Source organism: Pan paniscus, chromosome 10, assembly GCF_029289425.2.
Source record: "Pan paniscus chromosome 10, NHGRI_mPanPan1-v2.0_pri, whole genome shotgun sequence".
In the NCBI taxonomy this organism is placed as follows: domain Eukaryota; kingdom Metazoa; phylum Chordata; class Mammalia; order Primates; family Hominidae; genus Pan; species Pan paniscus.
The window spans coordinates 65717537-65739187 of NC_073259.2; the positions used below are offsets into that span (position 1 = coordinate 65717537).

Sequence of the window (21651 nt, forward strand, 5' to 3'; positions counted from 1 at the left end):
TTTGATTAATTTGCTAGAGTGCTCACACAACTCAGGGAAACACTTATGTTTACTGGTTTATTACAAAGGGTATTTTACATGATACAAATAAACAGCCAGATGAAGAGATACATAGGGTGAGTCTGGAGGGGTCCCTAACCTAGGAGCTTCTGTGGAGTTGGGGTGTGCCACCCTCCTGGCATAGGGAAGAGTTTTGTCAGCCTCCACGTGTTCAGCTTTCCGGAAGCTCCCTGAACCCTGTCCTCTTGAGCCTTCAATGGAGACATCATTGGGTAGACATGATTGACAACCATGTACAAATACAACTGGACTGGAAGGGATGATCTAACACTAGTTGTCTGAGATGCGAAAACCCACCAAGGCTTATCCAGATTCTTCTTGGCCTCTCTGTGCAGCATTCCCACCTCCTAAGGATGGGCAGGACCCTCTCTGGAATGAGGATCTTATGATGTGCAGAGTCCTGCCTTCGGCAGGTGAAAGGAGGGCAGGAGAAAGTCAGAGACAGAGAGAGTCTGTTTTCTGAGCCTAAAGTGTCCCAGCACTATAACAAGACTATAATGAGGGCTTATAGAAGTTATGAGCCAGGAACCCTGGACAAAGACATATAAATACTATAATGCTATAGTGCCCTTTAGAGGCATACCACTTTTATCTTTCAAACCATATGTTTACTGTACCTTTTCTTTGTTGAGACATTTGGAGACACAGATACCATCATGTTGAAGTTGCCCACAGTATTCAGTATAGTCATGTGCTGCACAGGTCTGTAGCTTAGGAAATGTAAACTAAAGAAAAATAACCAAGGTGAGTCCTGATCATTTTAGGTTTATTTGCTGAGGTTGAGGACATGCCCAGGAAAGAACGTAGATCCACAGGAAACATTGTGTTTCATGCTTTTTCCGAAGAGGGTCTTGGGATCCCAATATTTAAAGGGAAAAGGCCAGGTATTGAAAGAGGAAGATACATTTTTAAAAGGGTATGGGTAGATAAGAGGCAAGCAGTTGCATTCTTTTGAGTCTTTGATTAGCCTTCACATGTAAGAGGGTAGGGGAACAGTCACTTAAACATTCATCTAGTTCAATGAATCTGCATTTTTACATAAGATAAACAGGCAGGGGGAGCAATCAGATATGCATTTGTCTCAGGTGAGAAGAGGGATGACTTATGTCTCTTGTTCCATGCCTGTGAAGATAAGCCATCAATTTACATGGTCAGGGTGAAATTCAAGGTAACTATCTTAGGGTAAACATCTTGGGGGCCCATAAAGAATTTCCTTAGTTTTTCTTTAATGTTATTGAATGACTGTTGGCATTCCACTGTCTAATATAAAGGTTCTGACTCTGACATTTTAAATGCCTCAGATAAGTGCTTTACTAGGAGACCAAAATTAGGGATCAAAGGTGACAAAAGCCAACTATACCTAAGACTCCTTTTAGTTATCTGATTTTTGAGAGCCTTGATAGTGGCTATTGCTTGTTACCTGTCAGGCATCAGACTCTGCCTACCTTATTGCAGGCAAACCCCTGAATAGACTACCTGCTCTTTGCATATTTGCAAAGAGACACTTTATGATCCAATTCCACCAGGCTGTTTAAAACTAGTATTGGCCAGGTGCGGTGGCTCATGCCTGTAATCCAGACACTTTGGGAGGCCACAGTTGAAGGATCGCTTAAGCACAAAAGTTCAAGGCCAGCCTGGACAACACTGTGAGACTCCATCTCTACAACAAATAAATTTTAAAAATTAGCCATGTGCAGTGGTACACACATGCAGTCCCAGCTACTTGGGAGGCTAAGGTGGGAAGCTCGCTTGAGCCTAGGAGGGCAAGGCTGCAGTGACCCATGATCACACCACTGCACTCTAGCATGGGTGGCAGAGTGAGACCTTGTTTCAAAACAATCAAACAAAAACTGGTATAAACAGTCTTCATAAGTGGGGCTAGCAATGAGTAAATTACCCATGCATTGTAATAGTATTCCCCTGTTTAATTGCAAGCTTCTCAAATCTTTTAGTAAGATTTTTTTCAAAAATGGTAAAGGAATACTTAAATATTTGGGCAGTACAGTCTAGCAGTTTTGGAAGTTTGCCCTAGTCTCCAGATCTTGCCATTCAAGTGCAAAAACAACTGGGCTTTCTCCTCAATTAGTAGACACTAAACAAAAGCATCTTTTAATTCCTATGCTGAGAACCAGCCATAATCCCCTGGGGTAGCTGTAAGTGGGGTATATGGGTTAGCCACGATTGGGTGGGTATCTTGAACGATGTCATTAATAGCTCTCAAATTTGCACAAATTGATACTAATTGGAGTTTGGTTTCTTCACTGGCAAGATAGTGGTATTGTATTGAGACTGTCATGATTGAATAAGTCTGTGCTTTAGAAACCTGTGTAATCCCCCTGTATGACTTCTAATTCTTTACCTTTTAAGCAGTGTTGTTTTTATGTGGAATTAATGCTTTTTTAAATTCAACGTGCACAGGCTGAGCTTTGACTGCTAGTTCAGGTTCCCTTGTCTTCCGAAACAGTGCTACTCCCTCTGTTGTAGACTTCCAGCGGGAATGGTTCTTGAGTTCTTTTCTCTGGCTGAATCACCAGTGTCTGTAGGCATAGGACATGTTTGGGTGATACCTGGATTCTTAGATGTTGTTTCTCAGGAGCAAAAGTGACTTGGGCATTTAATTTACATAACAAATCTTGGCCCAACAATGGAATAGGGCAATGTGGCATATACAGAAAGCTATACCTCAATCTTATATCCCTCAATTTATATTCTTAGGGCTTAAGAAAGAGTCTCTGTTGTAACTTCCCAGTGACTCCAGCCTTGGCTGGAAACATTGCTACAGTATCAACCAATAAGCCAGTCATTTTGTTCCCCACTGTCGCTTGTACCCAGGGCTCCTGTAGGGAAATTACTGTTGCTCTGTTAAATCAGGCGGAGTCCCTGTGCCCCATCAGTCTTCATCAGAGTCACAATCCTGCTCCACCATCTCCTTCTTTGGCGTATATTTCCCTTTTCCTCTCCCTTGTCTTTTTTATTACCATCTTTTCTCTGTAGCTTTGGGGGGCATACTTCTCATGTCCAGATTTCCCCACTGTAGGCACACTGGTCCTTGTCTAGGGATTCCTTTCTATTTCAGCCCTCATTCTTCCACCTTTTTGAACAGTCTCCATGAAAATGGTTGCCTGTCTAGCTTTTCTTGTTTCTCTAGCATTGAAGTCTTTGTAAGCAACATCTGTAAACTGGGAAGAGTTCATTCCAACAGTCCCTACCTGCTTTTCTAATTTTCTGTTAATGTCAGAAGCACTTTGGTTGATGAAAGTTATATTTATGACCCAAACATGTTCCAGAGCCTCTGGATCAATATCTGAATATTTTCTGTAAGCCTGATACACTTGTTCCAACCAAGCGGCTGGGTTTTCACTGGCCTCCTACCAGAGGTCATGGATGTTTTTTATTGAGGCTTCGCTGCTTAGGTACTCCCTTTCTTAGGAGTAATCCTACAGTCAAGATATAACCTCATTATTAAGGTTTCATTTGCGTTTCACTAAGGAAATTGCCTCTGGGAGGTTGGAGGACCCAGCAGGGTCTTCCTGGTATAGCCTTCTGGCTCCATCATTAGTCTTGTCTAAAAATAATCCCCTTTCATCATAAAATTTAATAATGCTTGTACACCTGCTATTGTGGAATGATGAGTAGAAAAAATACTGGTGAATATTTCAGTCATCTCCTATGGATCATCCCTATAGGATGGACTTGAATATTTTTCAATTTACTTAGTCAAAGATAGAAAATGGTGAATAACCAAAATAGCCCAGGAGTATGGCCCTGTGCATTTAATCCTCTAGGGGAGAATTTGCATAACAGAAATTGTTCTGCCGCATGAGGGTGTACGCTGTGGTCAAATTTAGTTGCCTTGTCAGGTCTTAAAAGGGGAGCCTATTTCTTGGCTACCTTTTAAATGAGGAGGGGCCACCACACCCTGTAAGTCTGTATTATCTGGATAATCCTCTGGTGGAGGGGGCAGAGATGGGGCAACTCAGGGTACTGTGCTGGTACTGCAGCTGGGGCCTCCATGGGAGCCTGCACAGGCACCAGAGCAGGCTGCAATGGGACAGGCACCTGCAAAGCCTCAGCATCATTTGCCTGTGGAGGGTTTATAGTTGACAAGATTATCCTATCTCCTTCTTTTCCTCCTCAGGTAATGGAGAGTGAGGAGATTTTACCTGATATGGTCCTGTTTGCACCATCAGCCAGCAACCTTTCTGGGAAGCATGCTTATTATGTACCAACATAAAAGCTTGAATATAAGGTATGCAGTCCCAATTTCCTGATTTCAGATTGAAATGTTCAAGCTGTATAACATTAAATTCAAAGAACCATGTAATGGCCACCTATCTTCCTCATGTATCACATACATTGGCCACACCTTATTGCAGTAGATTATCTTTTTTGTCATAGGGTTATCACTGTAGGCTTACCAGTCAGCCAATATGAACCACAGTGGGCTCTGAGAGGGGATTGATGAAAAAAACTTCCCATGGTGGACACAAACAAAACACAACCAAAACAAATGAAGCACTTTTCCAGCCCAGGCTTTCACAAAGGAAGAGACTGGTATGGAGTCACTATGAGTCATTTCTTCTACCAGTGGTACCACAAATGGTCCAAAGGCCCAAATGGGAAAGAAAGTGGACTACTACTTTGCACCCCAGTAGACTTACCCGGTTGTACAGCTCATCAGCTCATCCAAAAAGCTAGTTTCCCAGCACTTTGGGAGGCCAAGGCGGGCGGATCATGAGGTCAGGAGATGGAGACCATCCTGGCTAACAAGGTGAAACCCCGTCTCTACTAAAAATACAAAAATTAGCCGGGCATGGTGGTGGGCGCCTGTAGTCCCAGCTACTCCTAGGATGCTGAGGCAGGAGAATGGCATGAACCCAGGAGGCAGAGTTTGCAGTGAGCCGAGATTGCGCCACTGCACGCCAGCCTGGGCGACAGAGCGAGACTCCATCTCAAAAAAAATAAAAATAAAAAAAATAAAGCTAGTTTCCTTTCACCAACTAAAAGCAAAAGTAGGCAGTCAGTACTGAATGGGGGAAAGGAGGAAGTTTCCCTGAAGTAGAAAGAGTTTTGGCAGCCTCTCTTTGGCAGACTTTGGGACTGTCTCTGCAGTTCCCTTCTGCCATGAGTAGCCAGTGCCACGGAGCATTTGCCACTAACCTCTGGTAATGTGAGTGAGTTAGCCCTGACCTGCTGCCGCCATCAATTGCTCCACCTCTTGGGAACCAAGAAGTCCTCCCAACAATATGGATGAGTTAGTCCTGGTATGAAGCTGTGACCAATTGCTTTGTCTGTTGGGAGCTGACAGGGTGCAAACAGCCCAGAGCACACGGCTTCTGGCTGGGCTTGCCAAAATTTGTAACCAAACCCAGATCTAGGCCACTTGTTGCTTGAAAGCCAAAGTCTAGAGACGAATGTTGGTGAAAGGGAAAGTTAGCTACATTCAGGAAGCCAAAAACTCGAGGGAGGCTGTGAACTCATCTTCAAAGACCACCTCTCTGATCCGGGAGGTTTTAAGGGAAATTAGGAGCAGGGCAAACAAGGATCGAAGCATTTCACAAAAAGTTTTTGTTACTAGGCCTGACCTAACCTGAAAATAGCCTTAGCTTTTTTTCTCTCTCTCTTTTTAGATACAGGGTCTCACTTTGTCACCCAGGCTGGAGTGCAGTGATGTTATCTTGGCTCAGTGCAGCCTTGACCTCTTGGACTCAAGTGATCCTCCTGAGTAGATAAGATGACAGGCATGCACCACCATACCTAGCTATTATTATTATTAATTATTATTATTATTTTTGTTTGTGTATAGGCAGGGTCTCGCTTTTTTGCACAGGCTGGTTTCATCCTCCTGGCCTCAAGCAATCCTCCTACCTCAGCTTCCTGAAGTGCTAGGAACACCAGTCTGAACCACTGTACCTGGCTGATCAGAGCATTCTTATGAAACATGTGAAGTCTCAGGCAGGCAGGCAGGCAATCACTATTTTCTTGGTCAATGTTGTATGACCTTCTGCAGGTACCATCAGGCTATTCTTATCAAACCACTTAGCCCATTGCCAGAGTTGTTTGTCAGTGTTTTTTCTATGTCTGCTGAAGGTCCTGTATTTCTGAGGCTGTTTTTAATGAATAATCTACAGTCTCAGGAAAAGCAAAAACTGTATTCAAGCAAACAAGCTTTTCTCTAACATGGAGTCAGTACTGTTATAGTTTTTTATTTATTTTTATTTTTTTGGTTTTTTTTGAGACAGAATCTCTCTCTGTCGCCCAGGCTGGAGTGCAGTGGCGTGATCTCTGCTCACTGCAAGCTCTGCCTCCTGGGTTCACACCATTCTTTTGCCTCAGCCTCCCGAGTACCTGGGACTACAGGCACCTGCCATCATGTCCGGCTCATTTTTTTTTGTATTTTTAGTAGAAACGGGGTTTCACCATGTTAGCCAGGATGGTCTCGATCTCCTGACCTCGTGATCCACCCGCCTCGGCCTCCCAGAGTGCTGGGATTACAGGCATGAGCCACCGTGCCTGGCCATGTACTGTTCCAGTTTTATCCAATAGTGCATACAATTTAGAAGCAGTGAAAAACATTCTGATTATGACTGACTTCAAAGATGTAATGTCAGTCCATTCTGGCCAATGTGGAAACAGGTTCTATGGTCTTTCCATATCTTTCAGTGTTCTCAGAACCAAGTTTCAATAGCCTTAATATTTCATTACTTTTGAGAAAAAAAAAAAGTTACCCTCTGACTTCATGCCAGAAAAACTGCTAAGGATTTTATATTATCTCCTTAAATCCTCACAGCAATGTTGATAGATTAAGTCAATCCCTCAGGATTGGGTTTGCCTGTGATAGAAAACTCACACTCCCTTGCCCCCTTATGAACAAAGTCTGAAGGTAAACTGTGCAAAATGATGAATAGCTCTTCTAGCATAAGTGATCTAGGTTCTTTCTATCTTTTGGCTCTTCTACCTTTTAATATATCACTTCCTCCTGATGGTTTAAGATCACTGTTTTAGCCCCAGGCATCGTGTTTAATTCTAGTCACAAAGAAGACAGGCAGGATAGAAATGCATGTGCCCTTGCTCTTTAAGAATACTTCTTGAAAGTGCCATATGGGACTCTTGCCTTCCACTGCTTGGTCAGAACTTAGTTACGTGGCCACACCTAGCTGCAAGGGAGGGTGGAAAACATGTTCTCCATTCCAGGCAGCCAAATGCATGGTTTTTTAAAAAGGAAGAAGGGTATTGGAGGACAGTTCCACAGAGGTGTTATAAATACCATTTTGTGGATGAGAAATCAGGTGCAAGGAAATTGAGCTCTGACCTTTGAAGGAACATAAAGAACTAGTCAGGAATACCTGTGTTCTTTTCCAGTGAATTCACAGCTGGAGTCACCCCAGCAGTGGCATCTGGGGTGCCAGTGCTGGCATCAGGGGAGTTCCCACAAGGGAGTACCCCAAGCCATCCCAAGATGGGACCAGTTGGAATCCCAAAGAAAGAAGCACTAGATGCCAGGGTGATCAGTTCAAAGCATTTATTACGAGAACTTAGGTAGAAACTGGGTTTCACCATTTCCTCCATATAGGCAGTTAGGGAAAGAGGTGCTCTACCTAGCGAGGTCTGCAGCACGAGGATCAGGGAATGGAGTTGATGAGAGATTAAGGCATTTGGCTCAGGGCCTGGCCAGTTCCTCTCAGTGTTTGGGGCAACAACCTAAACACCTTTGTAGGTGTCTGGGAATGTTTGAAGCGTAACCTTGGGTTCCAGCCTGCAGGGCAAATTGTGCAGCTGATGGGGTCACAGGACAGTTGAGGCACGCTCTGTTTCTTGGTTAGGACAGAAAAAGGGAAAACGGAGTACCCTTCAACTACTATGCGGTGGGGGGGACAAAGTTTCAGAATGATTTTAAAAACTAAATTAGAATGAACTTCAGTTATTCCAACAATAGCATAACTTTTTCTATGGCAATCTGACGTGCTTTCTTACATGACGGGGGCTGTAGTCAGCAGCACTCCACTGTATGTATCCCACAGCCCACCTTCTTATGCTCTCATCCGTAATCCAAATATACCCACGGGAGTGTGGCAACCCTGTGAATTTCACCCAACACGTGTGGAGATAGAAAAGGGAATTGAAAACCAAACCCGATGCTGCTCTGCCACCCTACTCTCTTCTTGTGTCAGTGAAACCTTTCCTGAAAACTCAAGGAGATGCTTCCAGAACTGTTCTGTCACTTGGGCTTACCCCTAGTATAGATACTGACAGCCAACAGTTTCCTAGGGAGATAAGAGACAAGAAGCCTAAGGTATCTTCCAAGATCAAATCTACCTCCTTAGTCCTAATCCAAAGTTGTCCATCCCATTAAACCAAAGGTGGGAGAATCTACTATGGAGTGGCCTCACTGACATCCAGACAGACAACTGGAATAAGCTTTAGCCCCCAGTTCTAAATATTCACAGTGACTCACAAGTGGTTCGTAGATAGACCCAGCTTCTTCAGGTGGACTTTGGTGCTTGTGCCTCCGTTGACCTTGTTAACCAAAAAGTGACTGCGACATGTTTCAATCGATTACAGGTTTATTTAGCCAAAGTTGAGGACACGCTGGGTCCCTGCACTGCCTTCTTCTCTGTTGGTCTCCTGAAAGCCTCTGTTTAAGGAGGTCTCCGTGGCCATCTTTAGCATCTCAGAGTGAATTAAATCCCCCTTTCTAAGGGCATTTTCCTGTGAAGCTTTATTCTCTGTGACATAAGGGGAGAGGGATTTTTAGAGAACCTGGGGTGGCGGGGGCTTTAGAGGAGAGGGGGGATTCTCAGGGGATTTCCCTCTCCCCAGAGATACATCTCTCCATGAAACAAACAAACAGAAAGCACGCAGTACAGTGCACAGCACACAGTCAGTGCTCATGAAGCGTTGGTTCCCTGTCTGCCTACTGCAGTTGGTACAAACAACACTCAGGGTGCCAAGCTTCAGTTTGGTGAAGAAAAGCATAGCCCACATTCCAGTTCCCGGGCCTCGTCCTGAAGGGTAAGGGCAGCTCAGGCCCTGGCATTGCTTGTCCTGAGGACAGGCCAGCACGTGCTGTGCCTGGTGGTCTCCGGAAATGCTGTTGCCTGCCTGCTGCCACTCTGCATCTCAAGCTTATCCCCCCATGCCTTGCCAAAGCCCACTCCATCTCCCTCCCCTCCCAATCCACCTGGAGCTCCCACCTGTCATCTTTCCTTCCCACTGTGGGGCGGGTGGCGATCTGCAGGCCTCCCTGAGAGAGAACTGCCCCTACCCTGCCTCAAAGCCAGGGGCACTGATCCAGCTCTCAGCTCCAAGAAGATGGACTGGGATCTTCCCTTAATGCCTTCTGGGGTCTGAGGATAAAGATGGAGAGAGGCACTGAGCTGAGCACAAACAGGAAAAGGAAAAGCTCATGGCTCAGAGCTGAAGAAGACAGGACCCAGTGAGCAGAGGACTGTGTCCCCATAGGGAAAGACATGTTCTGGTACAGGCAGGTCTGGAGTTCAGGAAGGATTCAGGCTCAGTAGGGACTCCGGCTCACTGCCCTCTGCTTGGGAGAGCAAACCCTCCTAGATGAGGTTTCCTTTCTGTGCCTTTACTGCAGGGAGCTGGTGTCAGAACAAGGGCACCATCAAAATAGGATGCCACAGACATCTCAGCTGTGCCAAACTAATGCCCAAAGGCTCAGCTATTGCAGGTAGGGGTGGGAGGGCAGGCCCTCACAGGTGGGCCTCCTCACGGCCCACCCTGCCCTTTATGGCACAGCCCAGGACCCTTAGGTCAAAGCTGACTTTTCCCAGTCTCAAATCGCCATCTTATCTGTTGCTTTATTTGTAACTCACAACAGGCCTCTGAGTCAGGCAGGGCATATGTCACTCCTATTTCATAGAAAGAGAAACTGAGGCATGGGGTGGGCTAAGTGACTTGGGCCAGAGGGTAAGTGAATTGGAGTCAGGACTCAGATCTCCTTGGATCCACACCAGACATCCTCCCACATGGAACCCTCTCCCTAATCTTAACACTTCCATGGCGTCATGGCTTCATCAGCCATCACAAGAAAATGAGGCCACAGAAATTGCATGCATGTTCATGTGTGTGCGTGCCTGTGTGTGTGTACACAAGTTCATGTGTTTGTGCATGTGTGCATATGTGCATGCATGATGCCTTACTTGCTGAGGGAAGGGGAGGAGGGTTGGCAGCTGCTGCTGATTTTCTCTATCTTGAATGTTGTAAGTGCTTTTCCCAGGAGAGCCAGATAGCCATGGTGTGTCAGGAGAGGTCTCAGAATGAGACTTATGAAGTGAAGATGAACAATGACACAGAGGCCTGCAGTGAGCCCAGTCTGCTCTCCACAGAGATGTGAGCTCTGCTGTCCTCTGCCCAGGATGGCCTGGGTGTGGAGATGGGTCTGGGGAGGCAGGGGCAGGTCCTCAAGATCCCTCCTCTGGGCATGATTTGTAGGAGGAGGGGAGATCACAGAGAAAAATCCTGCACAGCCTCTGTCATCCTGTCATCTTCTTAGTGGAATGGGGGCCCCCATCTCTCTTTTTCACACACACACACACACACACACACACACACACACACACACACACACACACAGCCCTTTTTAGTTTGGCCTTTCCTGACTGGGAAAACATCTAAACATGGTTTCTTAAACTTTTTAGGCTGTAACCAACAGACATAAATATATTTTCTGGTGACACTTAGTGCACAAATACATATATTGACAAACAAGTGTTTCGTGACACTACTATAAAATAAAGCTGCCCAGAAGAGGGCACTGGTGGCAAATCTAGGCCTGAGATTATTTTGACCTTGCTGGAATTTTTTGAATATTTTAGCTGCATATCTAGATGTGTTAGAAGGTAGTGGCATCCATTTGGCTTTTAAATGCCAGCTATGAGAGAGGAGGTGGCCGCAGCACTGGCTAAAGGGCAGAAGGAAAAAGGGAAAATTCTCCTCCAAGGGAGCAGACCAATGTTGCTTAGACCCTAGCTCTGATCACCCTTCTCTCAAAACTCTGCATCCAAACCTCATCCTCAGGTTGATCTCTTCTACCCTTGACTGCTCTATTCCCAGATGTACTGGGTTGAAAAAGTTCATGTCCACTCAGAACCCGGAATGTGACCTTGTTTGAAAATAGGGTCTTTTCAGATGTTACCAAGGTAAGGGGAGCTCAGTGGATTAGAGTGGGCCCTACCTAGTCCAGTGATTGCTGGTTTTATTAAGAAGAGAACACACACACAGACACACATGCACCAAACACACACACACACATATACACAAGAATGTGCCCTGTGAAAATGCAGGCAGAGCTTAGAGTGGCCTGGATCTGTATGTTGCTTCAGTTCTGGGAGCTCCCATGAGCCTGCAGAGAGACTGCAGGGTCTTCCTGAACAGTTCCTGAGGAGGAAAGAGAGACTCAGAGGATTGCCCCGATGTCGCCCTTCCCTCCTCCTAAACTCTGCTGGGCTCTCCCACTCCCCCAGGAAGACTTCCCTGCTAACTTCTGCCCTGCAAGTTGACCCTGACATTTTCAAGTGCCACCTGCCCCTGTGAACTTCAATGGATTGCGCTGTTCTTTGCACAAGAACAGAAACGTCTGCCTGGAGTGCAGCTTGTCCTAGTGGCTGGGACTTCCCTGACACACAGCTCCCCTTATCTGTTGTGGAGTGGTCTCACTGACATCTGAGCAAGCAACTGGAAGAAGCTTCAGCCCCAGTTCTAAAGGTTCACAGTGACTGACAGCTGGGGTTGAGACAGACCCGCCTTCTGCAAGTGAACTTTGGTGCTGGCCTTGGTTGTCCTTTTATAGACATTACCTATTGTGAGGGGCACGACTTTCACCCTCCTGCCCCACCAGTGTGGCGGTGCATTTTTTATTCTTTACATTTTTTATTCATATTATTTCTTGTTCAATTGAAGGTGTACTTCTTCCTGAGTGTGCCTGTGGCACAAGAGTCTTTCCGAAAGAAGCTGCTTAGGTGACTTAGCCTGGAAGCTGAGGCAGGTGGCAAGGGGGCATCTTCCTGAGCCCTCAGTATGTCATCCATGAGGGACTGGATGGGCTCCGGGGACTCATTCTTCACTCCTTCCAGAGCTGAAACCAGAATGAGGCCAATTCAGACTCTGGACCCTAAGCACCGCCTCCCTAACCCCCTTCTTCCCACCCCATGCCAGGTCAGCATTGCACAGCTCTGCTTAGAATCATGTTTCCACTATAAAAGCAATACTTGTTTCACTGTAGGAAATACTTAATACACAATTTTTTTTAAGGAAAAGAAGAAAAATCACTCACCCCAGAGATAACACTGCTAATATTTGGTAGCTGTCCTTGCAGTCTTTTTTTAAAACAGCAACCAAAAAAACAAACAAACAAACAACAACAAAAAACAACCGAATGTTGATAGATTTTTTTTTTCACAAAATAGGACTAGTAATTTTTTTCATTCCATAATATATTCCTCTATACAGCATAACAGGCAATCACATGATTCTACCATAACTTTTTTAAAAAAAAAACAGGGCCTCAACCAGTCAACCAGGCTAAAGTATAATGGCGTGATCATATCTCACTGCAGCCTCAACCTTCTGGGCTCAGGTGATCCTCCTACCTCAGCCTCCTGAGTCATTGGGACTATAGGTGTGAGCCACCACATCTGACTAATTCTATCATAATTTTTTTGGTGAATACCCTATTTCTGAATAATTAGATTCTTTGCAATCTTTCACTGTTATAAAAAGTAATCATAAATTCATTCAGCAACTATATATTGAGGACTTACTATTACCAGTCACTGCTAGGGGCTGGGGATCCAGGGGAGGACAAGAAAAACAGATTCCCACCCTTGAGAAGTTAGCATTCTGGTGGGGGAAAGACAAATCAGCAGTTAAATGCAAATTAAGTAAAAGGGAGGAAGTTGAAGGGAGTTCTGAGACCAAATGACTGGGGAGGAGCCCTTAGGCCCATCAGGGGATGTTTCTCTGAGAAGGTGATGCTCCAGCTCAGACCCGAAGTTGAGAGCCAGCCTACGAACACACAGGGCAAGGGCAGAAGACTTCCACATGGTGTGTGTGTGGGGTCTCTTTGTGTCATAGAAAGTACCAGTGTGACTGCAGTTCCCACAGGGGCAGGAAGTGGTGTAGGCTAAGGGTGAGAGGCCTCAGAGGTCAGGACATTCTGAGTCGGGTGAGTGAGAATATGGGAGCAGACTGAGACCGTAAGAGCAGTAGGGAGCTGCTGAGGGGTTTAAAGCAAGGAGTGGCATGTTCCAGCATGCATGTTCTAAAGAGAATCTGGCTGCTAAGAGCAGAATTGTATAGAGAAGAGGAAGAGGGTGTTGGGAGGCTGTTAAAGTGGTCCCGTTAGGGAATCAGGAGGGTGCAGGGTAGGGTGGGAACAGAAGGAATGGAGACAGGAAATTCCTTAGCATGAAAAGGATAAAGACGAGAAAGAATCTTGGTTCAACAAAACTTGTTCGTTTTAGGCCTTCAAACCCATCAGTGTCTACAGCATCATGTTCGTTTCATTCACTTAGAACAGAACACAAGAACGGGGCTGAAGCTCTAACAGAAAAGACATAAGACCCTTGAGAAAGCATTACTTGAACACCAGGTTTCTGGGACATTAAACATGGGTATAAGTGCTGCTATAGTACCTTTCTGGGGAAGACTTCCTCCTGTCTCGGGGACTTAGGCATCATTATCAAAGGCAGGGTGGGATGAAGAAAGTAAGGTGAATGCTCTGGTAGACTGAGAAGTCTAGGATATACAGGGGGACTTCAGGTGTCAAAACAAGAGGAGAAGCACACAATGTCAGGGTCAGAATTGAAGCCAGGTTGCAGCCCAAAGGGGACAGACAGCCCTGCCAGTTACTGGTGCTTCAGAGGTGGCACGGCTGCTCTCGGAGAAGCAACTGACTATTTCAGTTTTCCCTGACTACAGCTATAAGGACGCTCCCTACCTGCCACCCTCCATATCATCCCCCGCCCGCACCTAGACACCCGAATCAAGGCAATGAAATTGTCTTGTGGGACATCTATGTGCCCAGCAAAGCTCAGCACATTATGTGCATTTTTATTCAATAATGACAACGATGTTCAAGATCAGCACTGTTACCCTCATGACACAGATGAAGAAAGGCCTAGAGATGAAGTCACGTGCCCAAGTCTGCAGGGTCCTGACTCATAGAGCTGGTATGGAAACTGATCTGGCTGCTTCTGGAGCCCCTGCTTTTCCATTTCACCACTGACTTGGAGGAGAGAGAGGACCCTGAAATATCGTTTAGTTCAATACTTGACTCTCTAGACAAAGAACTGGGAATGACACATACGGGAAATAAGGAATTCTCCATCTGCAGAGGTCTGCTAGGCATTTTCTCTGAGGAATCAATCATTCACCATTCTCTCAAAAGCAGCTTATGCAAAATATGATCTCTTAGCAGCCACAGTATTCAATACCCTGATTAGGTTCAAATCAGAAGGCAAACACCTCAAGGACAAGAGTTTGCAACAAAAAAAGGCAACAACAGCGCCCTGGACACTCATGTCAGGACATTCCAGTGTGCATACACCTCCTTAAGCACAGAGGGACTCTGAAGATGATCTACCAAAGCAAACATTCTTTCTGTTTTGTCTCCACATCAAAGGAAGGAAATTGTTACATGGAAAACAGGAACAAATAATTTATAACCCATTTCTGCTTGGTCCTAGAATGGACTGACTATCCTCACACCCTATCACAAGCACTGTTCACCCCTCTCTTCCTTCTTAGAGAAGTTAAAAACTGCTTCAGTGAGCTCCCATCCCACTCAAAGTAAAACCCTCAATCGTGACTGTGCCTAGAAGACCCAAGAGGATTCTGGCCCCACTACTCTTCTCTCATCTCATCTCCTGCTCTTCCTTCTGCTCCCTCCATGATCATCATACTGGCTTCTTGATCCTTGAACATGCCAAGGACTCTTCCCTTAGAGAGCCATAGAGCTCCCTTTCTCCCTTCCTTCAAGGTGTCAAAGAAAATACTGTTTCAGCACCCTCCAAGTTTATTACACCCAGAAGGATATTAAGACCCAAGACTGAGTCGCACCACCGGTTTCCAATTCTGCTTCTCAGATTAAAGGAGAACTCTCTTTCCCATTGTTCTTCTTCTGTGAATGAGTAGGAGAGACCAGAAACCAGGCCTTGCCCACTACCGAACCCAGATCTTTGTTGTAGGTTAACTGACTCCTTTATTGTCGTGTACCTTGCTAAGACCAGATGACACCTGAGATGCCAAGACTGTTAAATCTTCAGTGAGGAATGTTTAATCTACCTTTCCACAAAGAAAAAGACCACCTGGACTAATTAGATCATTTAAATGATGCATTAAACCTTACATAGAAAGATGTTGAAATTCTGCTAGGCTTTCCCAAGCTTCCTCTGTATAAAGGATCCCAAACTTCACTTTGGAATACAGACTTCCATTCTGTGGAATCTGGGCTTCCCACACAGGCCTGTCCTCAACGTTTGTGCTTAAATCAACTCTGTTTAAGGTAAATTCTGACCTTCTTGCATCCTTTAGTTTAACACGGGTCTCTGGTGAAATGCCTCCTTATTGGAGAGGACATCTCTGTCACCTCACCCTCATATACTGCTCAGTCCCTCCCCTTGCTTTATTTTCTCTATGGTGCTTCCCTGACATGTATGCCCTTGTTGAGGGCTTGCTTCCTCTCCTTGGCTAGAATGTAAGTTGCATGAAGCCAGGGACATCAGCTTAATTCAGTGCAGCATCCCCAGGGCTTAGAGAATCACCTGGCACACAGGAGGTTTTCAATAATTAAGAAACAAATTTGTGTAAACAGCAAGAGTGGGAGTTGGCAGAAGTGCATTCTGTATAAAACACAGGTATTTGTGTTTGGCTGTTGGTGCTAAGGAAGGCTGTGAAAGGTGAGTTCAAGTTTGCTTCTGATATACATTGGAAATATCAACTCCTCTTTCTCCATAGCCACAACTCCCACTCCCTACCTCTTTTCTTTCTCAGGACTTTGGGAAGATTCAAGAACAATGTAGGGAACACGGGCTGTGGGAAGAGCCCTGAATTGGAATTCTACTGATTCTCCCAGTCATTCTCTATGTGACCTCGGACAAATGGCTTAGCCTCTGAAATGGGTAGGGTTGGATGTCAGGATGGGTAAATGAGAGTGAGCTGGCAATCTCTGGTGTCTGGATGAATTGCTCAGGGCCTCTCTATTCTACACAATCTTGGAATCTCCTTTATCTTAGAAATTTATGCCTAGCTTGCACTTTACTCAATAATTTGTCCACTACAATTTTAAAAAATGTTTCAATTTTAAAAGAATATGATTTTAGAAATATGCACCAAAGTAGTTATAGATGAAACAACAAGAAGTCTGGGATCTGATTCACAATAATCCTGGCAGGGAGACAGTGTAAGTAAGGAGACAGAAAAACACGGGTGGCGTGAGTTGCTGTGGCTGGGGAATGGGCACATGGGAGTTTGTGATAACCATTCTCTATACTTCTGTAGAGCACTGAAAACACAACTGAAAATCTTTGCAGCCATAAAGAAAAAAACAAGATCATGTATTTTTCAGGGACATGGATGGAACTAGTGTCGATTATATTTAGCAAACTAACACAGGAACAGAAAACCAAATACTGCTTGATCTCACTTATAAGTGGGAGCTAAATGATGAGAACACATGGACACATAGAGGGGAACAACACACACTGGGGCCTATCAAGTGGTGGAGGGTGGAAGGAGAAAGAGGATCAGGAAGAATAACTATTGAGTAATAGGCTTAGTACCTGGGTGATGAAATAATCTGTACAACCAACCCCCATGACACATGTTTACCTAGATAACAAGCTTGCACATGTACCAATGAACTTAAAATAAAAGTGAATAAATAAATGAAAAAAAAGGAAAATCTTAAACCACCTAGAGAAAAAAGATCACCTACAGAGGAACAAAAATTAGAATGACCCCAGGCTTCTTCACACCGACAAAGAAAGCCAGAAAACTATACTATATAATATCTTCAAAGTGCCAAGGGAAAACAATTGTCACTCTAGAATTGAGTCACCAGTACAGTGGTCTTTCAAGAATGACAGTAAATAACACTTCAAACAAAAACTAAGGGAGCTCACTTAAGAGCACTAAAGAAACTTTTAAAAGCTGACTCTGCAATGAAGAGAAGTGGATGGGCCCCAAAGGAAGGTCAGACATGCAAAAAGAAATGTAAGAATGTATGTAAGTCTAAACAGTTTGTATAAAATGATAGCAGTCATAGCCTCTGATAATGGTTTGGCTGTGTCCCCACCCAAAATCTCATCTTGAATTGTAATCCCCCTAATGCCAGGTGTCAAGGGAGAGATCAGGTGGAGGTAATTGGATCATGGGGGCGGTTTCCTCCATGCCGTCCTCATGATAGTGAGTTCTCATGAGGTCTCATGGTTTTATAAGGGAGATTTCCCTGCTCTTGCTAGCAATTCTTCCACCTGCTGCCTTGCAAAGAAGGCGCCTTGCTTCCTCTTCACCTTCCATCATGATTGTAAGTTTCCTGCCTCCCCAGCCATGCAGAACTGTGAGTCAATTAAACCTCTTTCCTGAATAAATTACCCAGTCTCTTCGTAGCCGTGTGAGAACGAACTAATACAGCCTCTAATTTCTGGGCTAGATAGAACTAAAATAATGGCCATCAAAAGCCTGTAATTGGGAAGGACAGTGATTGGAATGAATGTCAAGACAGGACAGAAGGTTATAATGTGGTTTTACTTCACACTCTGTTAAGTTTAGAATGTATGATAAAAGTCTACTTTTTGGTACCTAGCCCGGAGAACCCTTCACAATTGTGTATAAGGAGGCATATTTAAAAACGTTCTGGGGACAGTGGGAGGAACAGCATCAGGAAAAATAACTAATGCATGCTGGGCTTAATACCTAGATGATGGGTTGATAGGTGCAGCAAACCACCATGGCACACATTTACCTATTTAACAAACCTACACATCCTGCACATGTACCCCAGAATTTAATATAACAATAAAAAAAAGTTCATGCTAGTATTGCTTGAATAGTAACATCCTGGGAACAACTTCAATGTTCATCTACATGGGAAATGATTTCTAAACTCTAGAATATCAATACCACGGAACACTACTGGGAATGCAGTAGATCTGTTGGAACCAACATTTCAGTGGGAAACAAACAAGTGTCTGAAACTTTTCATACACATGTTTATAAATATCCCTTATGAACATCAATGCAAAAATCCTCAACAAAATACTAGCTAACCAAATTCAACAGCGTATCAAAAAATAATACACCATGATCAAGTGGGCTCCATACCAGGGATTCAGGGTTGGTTTAACATACACAAGTCAGGCCGGGCACAGTGGCTCACACCTGTAATCTAGCACATTGGGAAGCCATGGCTGTTGGATCACTTAAGGCCAGGAGTTTGAGACCAGCCTGGCCAACATGGCAAAACCCTGACTCTACTAAAAAATACAAATAAATTAATTGGGCATGGTGACACACACCTGCAATCCCTGCCACTTGTGAAGCTGAGGTATGAATATCCTTTGAACCCGGGAGGTGGAGGTTGCAATGAGCCAAGATCATGCCATTATACTCCAGACTGGGTGACAGAGCAAGACTCTGTCCCCCACCCCTGAAAAATATATGAGTTAATAAATGTGATATACCACATAAACAGAAGTAAAAGCAAAAATCGTGATCATCTCAATAGACACAGAAAAAGCATTTGATAAAAATCCAGCATTTCTTTATTATTAAGACCCTCAGCAAAATTAGCATGGAAGGGACAAATCTTAAGGTAATAGAAGCCATCTATGACAGACCCATAGCCAACATTATACTGAACAGGGAAAAGTGGAAAGCATTTCCTTTGAGAACTGGAGCAACATAAGGATGCCCACTTTTACCACTTCTATTCAGCTTAGTACTGGAAGTCCTAGCCAGAGCAATGAGACAAGAGAATGAAATAAAGGGCATCCCAATTGGTAAAGAGGAAGTCAAACTGTTGCTGTTTGCTGATGATATGATCGTATACCTAGAAAACCCTAAAGACTCATCCAGAAAGCTCCTATATCTGATAAATGAATTCAGTAAACTTTCAGAATACAAGATCAATGTACACAAATCAGTAGCACTGCTATACACCAACAGTGACTAAGCTGAGAATCAAATCAAGAACTCAACCCCTTTTACAACAGCTTAAAAAAAAGACAACTTAGGAATATACCTAATCAAAGAGGTGAAAGATCTCTGCAATGCAAACTACATAGTCAAAGCAAGACTAAACAAAAACAACAAATCTGGAAATATCACATTACCCAACATCAAACTATACTATAAGGCTATAGTTACCAAAAAAGCATGATATTAGTATAAAAACAGGTGCATAGACCAATGGAACAGAATAAAACCCAGAAATAAAGCCAAATACAGCCAACCGATCTTCAACAAAGCAAACAACAACATAAAGTGGGGAACGGACACCCTAACCAATAAATGGTGCTGAGATAATTGGCAAGCCACATGTAGAAGAATGAAACTGGATCCTCATCTCTCACCTTACACAAAAATCAACTCAAGATGGATCAAAGACTTATATCTAAGACCTGAAACCATAACAATTCTAGAAGCTAACAGAAAAATTCTTCCAGACATTGGCCTAGGCAAAGGGTTCATCACCGAAAACTTAAAAGCAAATACAACAAAAACAAATATAAATAGATGAGACTTAACTAAACTAAAAAAGCTTCTGCACAGAAAAAGAAATAATCAGCAGAGTAAACAACCCACAGAGTGGAAGAAAATATTTGCAAACTACGCATCCAACAAAGGACTAATATGTAGAATCTACCAGGAACTCAAACCAGCAAGAAAAAAACAATTCCATCAAAAAGAGGGTTAGGGACATGAAGAGACAATTCTCAAAAGAAGATATACAAATGGCCATCAAACATGTGAGAAAATGCTCAATATCACTATCAGGGAAATGCAAATCAAAACCACAGATACCACCTTATTTCTGCAAGAATGTCCAAAATTTAAAAATCAAAAAACAATAGATGTTGGTGTGGATGTGGTGAAAAGGAAACACTTTTACACTGCCGGTGGAAATGTAAACTAGTACAACCATGCTGGAAAACCTTATGGAGGTTCCTTAAAGAACTAAAAGTAGAATTACCATTTGACCCAGCAATCCCACTACTGGGTATCTGCCTTCCCAAAATAAGTCATTATATGAAAAAGACACTTGCACACATGTGTTTATAGCATCACAATTCACAATTGCAAAAATATGGAACCAGCCTAAATGTCCATCAACCAACGAGTGAGTAAAGGAATTGTGGTGTATATATATATATATATACACACACACACAACATAAAATACTACTCAGCCATAAAAAAGTAACAAAATAATGGCATTTGCAGCAACCTGGATGCAGTTGGAGACCATTATTCTAAGTGAAGTAACTCAGGAATGGAAAACCAAACATCATATGTTCTCACTTATAAGTGGGAGCTAAGCTATGAGGATGCAAAGGCATAAGAAAGATACACTGAACTCTGGAGACTTGGGAAGGGGTGGGAGGGTGGTGAGGGATAAAAGACTATACATTCAATGCAGTGTACACTGCTTGGGTGATGAGTGCACCAAAATCTCAGAAATCACCACTAAAGAATGTGTCCATCTAACCAAACAGCCTGTTCCCCCAAAACTATTGAAATACTACTAATAAATAAAAATTGTATGTGTATATGTGTATTTATAGAATGTATATAAAGACAAAGAACACAGGACTCTACAGCAAACAGGCAGGGGAGGAGGGCAGAGGAGCGAGGTGGAGTGGGGTGAGTGCAACTTTACCCTTGTTGGTCACATTTCTACTTTTTTATAAAGACACTGTATTTGTGCATTTTCTTCTGTAAATATAAATTAATGTTAGAAGAGTTCAGTGCAATAAAAAACAAAAAACTGCAAGTTTATGAAGAGCAGGGATGTGTCTGTCTTGAACACCATTGCACTGTAAGCACCTATAGCACATTATAAATGTTCATGGACTGGAAGGAGAGATCCCCAAAATATTAGCAGTCTTTTTATCTCACTAGTGGGACAATGTATAATTTATTCGTTCCAAATACTTTTCTCCATTTTCTACTTTTCTATATGACATTGATAATGGTAAAAATAAAATGATGAACCATGTTCTTAAGAAATGTCTTCATCCCCCATTCTCTCTCACCCCACCCCCTAGTGTCACCCAGAACCCAGGTGCAAGGCCCAGACTCACCATCCCATATCAGCTGCATATCCTCATCGTGGATCTGGTAGATGTTCACCCATTTGACTGTGAATCCTAAAGATTCATCTGCAGTCACGGGCGTTGCTTTCACACAGGGCCAGCCAAGAAATTCTAGTATAAAAATGCCAGAAGTCACTACCAAGGATCGATATACATTTAGGAAAACCAGCACTACAGAGGAAAGGAAACATTCAAGAAACAAAACACCCAGCATCCAGCCGGGCACAGTGGCTCACACCTATTATCCCAGCACT

At 43.7% G+C, this 21651-nt stretch overlaps 1 long non-coding RNA gene across 1 annotated transcript in view; it reads left to right on the forward strand.

The window, feature by feature from the left end:
* Nucleotides 1-21651, forward strand: part of LOC130540668 (uncharacterized) — a 55904-nt gene that overhangs the window by 8338 nt on the left and 25915 nt on the right. The window contains exon 2 of the long non-coding RNA XR_008954658.2: nucleotides 4199-4309. This is a non-coding gene — a long non-coding RNA (uncharacterized LOC130540668). The remainder of the gene's footprint in view (nucleotides 1-4198; nucleotides 4310-21651) is intronic.